Source organism: Arachis duranensis, chromosome 5 (assembly GCF_000817695.3).
Source record: "Arachis duranensis cultivar V14167 chromosome 5, aradu.V14167.gnm2.J7QH, whole genome shotgun sequence".
Taxonomy (NCBI): domain Eukaryota; kingdom Viridiplantae; phylum Streptophyta; class Magnoliopsida; order Fabales; family Fabaceae; genus Arachis; species Arachis duranensis.
Window position 1 is genome coordinate 25,915,297 of NC_029776.3, and position 7,154 is coordinate 25,922,450.

A 7,154-nucleotide genomic window follows, 5' to 3' on the forward strand; every position below is an offset into this window, starting at 1 on the left:
CCCTACGTCGTAAGGGTGACCGGGCACGTATAAATTCCCGGGTATGGATAACCCCCCATTGAGTGATTTATATGATGATTGAATGTGAACTCTATGCATAGACTCTTGGGGATGCGCGACGGGGGACAGTCTAAGGTTCTCAGACTTATCGGGTTGGCTGGATAACCAACAGATGGGCCCCATCAGCCATAGGACAGGCATGCATCATATGCATTTGTTTGTTTTGATTGCTATGCATTTCCTGGGTTTGCCTAATTGATATATATCACCTGCTATCCGTTATACTTGCTATTTGTACTATCTGCTCATTACTTGTGCGCGACCTTGTTTGGTTGCTTGTTTCTGTTACATTGTGGATGACGGAGGGATGGAGGAAATGGAGAAATGGTTTGGTGTTAGATTAGGATTGAAATTGAGTAAGTTAGGTAGATTTAGAATACCTACCCTTATTTTATAGCTTCTATTTAGTAATTAAGTTGGATAATTGAATATTGGAGTCCTAGTATTGCCTATGGCATTCTCAGGACCGTATTTATTATACGTGTGGCACTTTTACCATACTGAGAACCTCCGGTTCTCATTCTATATTGTATTGTTGTTTTCAGATGCAGGTCGAGAGGCTCCTCGTTAGGCATCTGGATCTTGGAAAGCAAAGTAGTCCTTGGGTGTATTTTGGTTTTCTGTTTGTATATATGTATATATGTATTTAGCTTACTCTCCAAGTAACTTATGTATGCTGCTCCTCTTAGAGGTTGAAGGAGAGTTAGGAGTTTACCTTGGTATTTTGGTGTGTTTTGAGAACACTTATGTATGTTTATATGTATATATATACCCTCTGGCGAGCCTTAGCTTCGCAGGCTGAGTCAGGGGCTAGTTATGCTACTTTCTTGGTTGTCCTTTATTCTTTTGCTTATCTTTATCATGTTCCTATTAGACTTCTTAGCACGCAAGTAATCCTTTCCTGAGTGTTGTGTTTTTTTTATTTTGCGATTTTGTTTTACCCGTTTTTCAAGGCTCCTAGTTAAATATATTTTTCTTTATTATATATATATATATATATATTACTATTCCTAGAGGTCGTAACACCTTACTATCTCAGTCTTATGACTTAAGTATAAGATTAAGTATGGTAGGGTGTTACAATGATCATGATGGCCGAGTTATAACCTTGTAACTGACGTGTAACTATCATATCAAAAACTAAAATTTTAATAAGATTTATTTTCAAAAATTCTCTCATTTTTTTTCAAATTATACCTCTCAAATCATTCCTCTCTTTTCAGTTCAGCAACTTCTTGAGCTCCAGAAATGGTGTCAAATCTGAGCGAGTCTTACTACACGTTTAAAATTTTGAAAATATAATAGTAAAAACAAGGCAAATCAAAACAACAGTGATTGTCATGAAACTCTAAGAATTAAACTTGAAGATCTTCACCGTTTCTTTCAAGATATCTGATGCATTCATTTATTGGATTTGGCTATTCAAATTGAAATCAACTTGTTCATGAACATGATAAGAGAGTTCTTGTAGATTTGTAACTGTAAATTGATTGTTTTCTCATATTTTTCTTTTTTCGAGTACTTTCTCCACTTGAAAATTCTATTTTTTTAGTACTAGAATGAGAATTATATAAAAATTAAAAAATTATATATGAAAAAAAAGAGATTAATTATTTCATTGGAATTAAAAATTCGAAAGAAAACAAGATCTGGAAGAGGTGGACTAAAGCGAGAGAATGTATTAAGAAGTGGGGGTAGGGGCATTATGAAAAATTTGGGAGTAAAAGAGATAAAGTTGTTTTAAAAATTGAGAGATAATACACTTAATACCAAATACAATACAAAAATTTAATTTAGTTTTTATTTTTGAATTTCTCATCCTCAGTCTTTATCTTTTTGTCTTAATTTCTCTTTCAAATACAACCTTAAATTTTAGCGACACGTTTTTCTACTTATACAACTATTTTATATCATCTGTTGTATTAATTTTAAACTTTAATATTTATAAATAAAAATTTTAAAAAATAAGCGTATCCTGCAGCAAAATATTAAATAAGAACTGAATCCGTCATTACACGAATAAAATTAAAAAATCAAAAGATAAAAACAACACTAATTTCGAAGTCGATCACTCTCGCAATATGTTAACTATCATTCAAGCGGTTGATATCGAGATCTCGTGCGTCGGTGCGCACCATAACATTCGGACAATTCAAAAATATCAAGAAAACATTCGAGAAAGGGAGAAAAGAAGATTAATAGGGATGAAAAGTGGGTCAGGAGGCACTGTGAACGAATTTTTTTATAGGCGCACCCGAACCTTATCTCGTTTACCTTATCTCGTTTACCTTATTTCGTTTATAGTGTAAACGAAATAAGTATAGTCATATTTCGTTGATATTGTAAACGAAGTAAGATCTGTGTCATACTACTTTAGTTTGTGCTTTATCTTATTTACAGTGTAAACAAAATACGACTATACGTATCTTGTTTACACTATAAACAAGATAAATCATGCTACGAAAATTGATAAAAAATTTTTAAATTATTTATTTCAATCATTAAAATATTTATTTTATTTATTTAATAAAAAGTTCTAACATTGAAAATGAAGATCTTGTGAATAGAAGGAAGAAAATTAATAATTAATTTGTTTTTACTTATTTTGGACAAACAAGTTACAAGGTTAATAATAAGAAAAGTTTACCGTATAACAAAAAACATTTATACATATACAACTAATTAATTTAAATTGGTCGAGTGATAAATTTATTTATTTATTTTAAGTAAATGTTAAAAATTTAAGTTTTATTTTAGAATAAAACTCTAAATAGTCCCTGACAATTATTTCGAAAGACAACGAGGTCCTTAACAAAAAAAAATCCAACTCGACTCCTGACAATTACTTCGAAAGGATAATGAGGTTTCTGTGCCAAAAAAGAATCAGAATTTTTTTTTGCACAGGGACTAATCAGTCCTAAAAAAAATATCAGAAACCAAATTAGGTGTTTTTTTGGGGTCTCGTTGACCTTTCGAGGTAATTGTCAAGAATCGAATTAGGTATTCACTCTTTATTTTATATATGTAATAATTTATTAACTAATGATAAATCTTTAAATAAAATTTAAATTTACATAGATTAAAGTAAAGTTAAAAAATAGAACCATCATGTTATGGCTGGCTGGCTGCACAAGTGACAACGGTCCTGCTTTCAATGCTCTCCTTCACATGAGCACATGGCTGAAGTAACATCAATGATACACAGACAGTCAGATATATATTTAAGAAGGTGCGCACTATAGTACACATGTAAGTTTGTAAAGATTTACAGAAATTCTTCTATGTAGAATGCTATGACAACACGTGTCCCTGAAGGGAATAAAGGAGCTGGTAAGCTTCCCTTGTCAGCTTTGTTAACTAGGAAGTAGGAACTGAGCCAATATTAGCTCAATGGGAGTGAAGTGATTAGGCTCCGATTTTTCTTTTGGATTGGTGGGCCTAGTATTTTTGTGCTTATGCCCAATTAGTCTTGTGAATTTTTATTTTTGTTTTCTTTGATGAAGTGTAAATAAAATTCACATTGACTATGAAACAAGAAGTAATTTAATGAAAACAAGACCTTATTCTGGATATTTATATTACTACATGATAATAAAATTTTCAGAACAATTAACTTAAGTAATTAATTTACTAATTTATTTAAGTAAATATTAAGTATTTAAATATTATTTTATACATACAATAATCTATTGACTAATAATAAATTTTTAAATAAAATTTCAAATGATAAATTAATATATAACCTGCTGAGTTAAGAAATACCATAAAAAAAAAAATTCAGATCCCAAAAACAAAACACAAACTTACCGATAACTCTCAATTATACTATATACTTGAATAAAGTTTTTATATCTAGTATTGCTATAAATTAAGCCAAATAAAAAGAAAAAAGGACAAACAAAATCTAAAGTAATGAAAATATTTTAAAAAAAATTCTATTGCTTTTGAATCTATCTTTTGGGTTATATAACAAATTATCTTCTTTCTCCATATTTTTTCATTTTTTTTTAAATATTTCACTGTACCAAAACATGAGACATGGAGAGGCATGATCTTTGCTATCATAAAGTCCAATTATCTAAGTAAATTCTTGTTTCTCTAATATACACTTCTTCACATTAAATGATTTCTTTCCAAACTTATTGAACTCCTGTTTTATTGATTTTTTTAGTGTTTATTTCAACAACAATAAATAGATTGTTGAGTGTTGACTATTATTTTCATATAGAATTAAGTTTTAATTTACCAAATATTAGAAATCTATAAATATTTTATTTTTGGTTATAAAAAGTAAAATTTATTCTAATTCTACAAAAAATTATCAACGATCTATTTATTCTTTATTCTGATTTGAAATTGTATTTACAACAATATATTTGAATTTGTTATTATATATATATATATATATATATATATGTTTTCAAGAATTAAAGGCAATAATATTTTTACATGTTTTGCTAAAAGTTATACTCAGGAAAATATTTTAATATTAAAATCTACAAAATTTAAGCATAATAACTTTTAAGTTTTGATTACTTTTTGTTACTATATTGAATATGAAAATAATTGAACTAAGAGATTTTGTGATGGCAGCCAATAATTTTAGAATTATTATTTACAATGTAGACACTCGAATTTAAATAAAAGATTTTAAATATTAGAATAATTAGCATTATAATAAACTAAATTTAAAAGTTATTTAGTTGATATTATTTTTCAAAAGACTTATCTAATATAAAAAAATTTTAAAGTTTATTGAATTATAATAAAATTTTATATGGCAATTATAATTATTGTAGCACCTATGAGTGGAATGTTGATTTTTTTATTTTCTTTTTGGCCGTATTTGGTATATGATATAAATATTTGTTTGACTATTATAACTTATATGGTGTCAAGTAACAAATAATTTTTTGGTGATATTTAAACATGTTTTCATTAGTCATTCGTTTTAAAATCATAATTTTTGTATTTTGTCCGAGTATCGTATTTTGTTTTATATTTAAGCATACAAATTTTAACATTTATTCACATTTACATATTTTTTCTTGATTTTTTTCTTTCTGTTTATTTATATCATATAGAATTAAGTTTTAATTTACCAAATATTAGAAATCTATAAATATTTTATTTTTGGTTATAAAAAGTAAAATTTATTCTAATTCTACAAAAAATTATCAACGATCTATTTATTCTTTATTCTGATTTGAAATTGTATTTACAACAATATATTTGAATTTGTTATTATATATATATATATATATATATATATGTTTTCAAGAATTAAAGGCAATAATATTTTTACATGTTTTGCTAAAAGTTATACTCAGGAAAATATTTTAATATTAAAATCTACAAAATTTAAGCATAATAACTTTTAAGTTTTGATTACTTTTTGTTACTATATTGAATATGAAAATAATTGAACTAAGAGATTTTGTGATGGCAGCCAATAATTTTAGAATTATTATTTACAATGTAGACACTCGAATTTAAATAAAAGATTTTAAATATTAGAATAATTAGCATTATAATAAACTAAATTTAAAAGTTATTTAGTTGATATTATTTTTCAAAAGACTTATCTAATATAAAAAAATTTTAAAGTTTATTGAATTATAATAAAATTTTATATGGCAATTATAATTATTGTAGCACCTATGAGTGGAATGTTGATTTTTTTATTTTCTTTTTGGCCGTATTTGGTATATGATATAAATATTTGTTTGACTATTATAACTTATATGGTGTCAAGTAACAAATAATTTTTTGGTGATATTTAAACATGTTTTCATTAGTCATTCGTTTTAAAATCATAATTTTTGTATTTTGTCCGAGTATCGTATTTTGTTTTATATTTAAGCATACAAATTTTAACATTTATTCACATTTACATATTTTTTCTTGATTTTTTTCTTTCTGTTTATTTATATTATATCTTAATAATGTATATTTAAATAATATTTTATAAATAAATGATTTGCAATCACATGTATGAGAAGAAAAAATTTTTACAAATCTTATCTATTTCAATTTTTCTAATGAGATCCAAATAGGTTTAATTAATCTGTCAGTTTTTATAATTTTATCAAAATTATAATTAAGTTTATATATTTTTAAAATTTCTAATTAAATTTTTATATTATTTTTAATTTTGTAATTAGGACTTTATCAGTGTAAAAATATTAGAGTTAATGAAATATTTATCTGTAAATTGAAGATATGCATAATTAAAAACCTAATTAGATTTCCGACCACATATTTTTATTAGAGAGAATCATTCCATTAACTTTAACATTTTTAATATAAAGAAGATCTAACTACAAAATTAAAAATAATGTAAGGATCTAATTAAAAACTTTTAAAGTATAATTATAAATTTAGTGAAGCTATATAGAGACTGACAGAATAACTAAGTCAAATAAATACAGATGAAATCAAACTTTATTTTATTAAATATTAGAAAAAAATTATTTTGATTTAAAATGTCATAGAAAGTTAGTATAAAAAATACAAAAATATAACTAAAATTATTTATAAACTAATTTTGAATTTAATTTTGATGTATTAATAGTGTAAATATTTTATGCAGTCATTCAATCACATATATTTTTTGGATAACTATTTGTATAGTTAATATAAAAAATAATTATTTTTTACATAATATTACTTAATTGAATGTACGTGTAAAACTATTTTATACTAACATGTATTAAAATTAAATTTATTATTTTATATTAGGTATATATCCAATTAAATATAATTTAAATCATTTATTATTATTATATAATACATAGTCCACCAACTGCATACCCAGGCTGATTAATTTGGTTATGGAACCCTTAAGCGTGTTATGCTACGTTATGGGAAAGGGTAGAGCTACACTACAATGTGGGGTAGTTTTTGCTGATCTTGTAAAGTACAATTCGGATGGTCCGAATTGTTTGTGTGAAATAGTGTTAGTTGCAAATCGGATGGTTCGATTTGCAAGGAAGGAAATTTTAAATTTTGGAAGTAGCAAATCGAATCGTCCGTCTTCTAATTTTTTATAAATTTTGCGAAAATCAATTCGGAGGGTTAGATTTGATTATTAT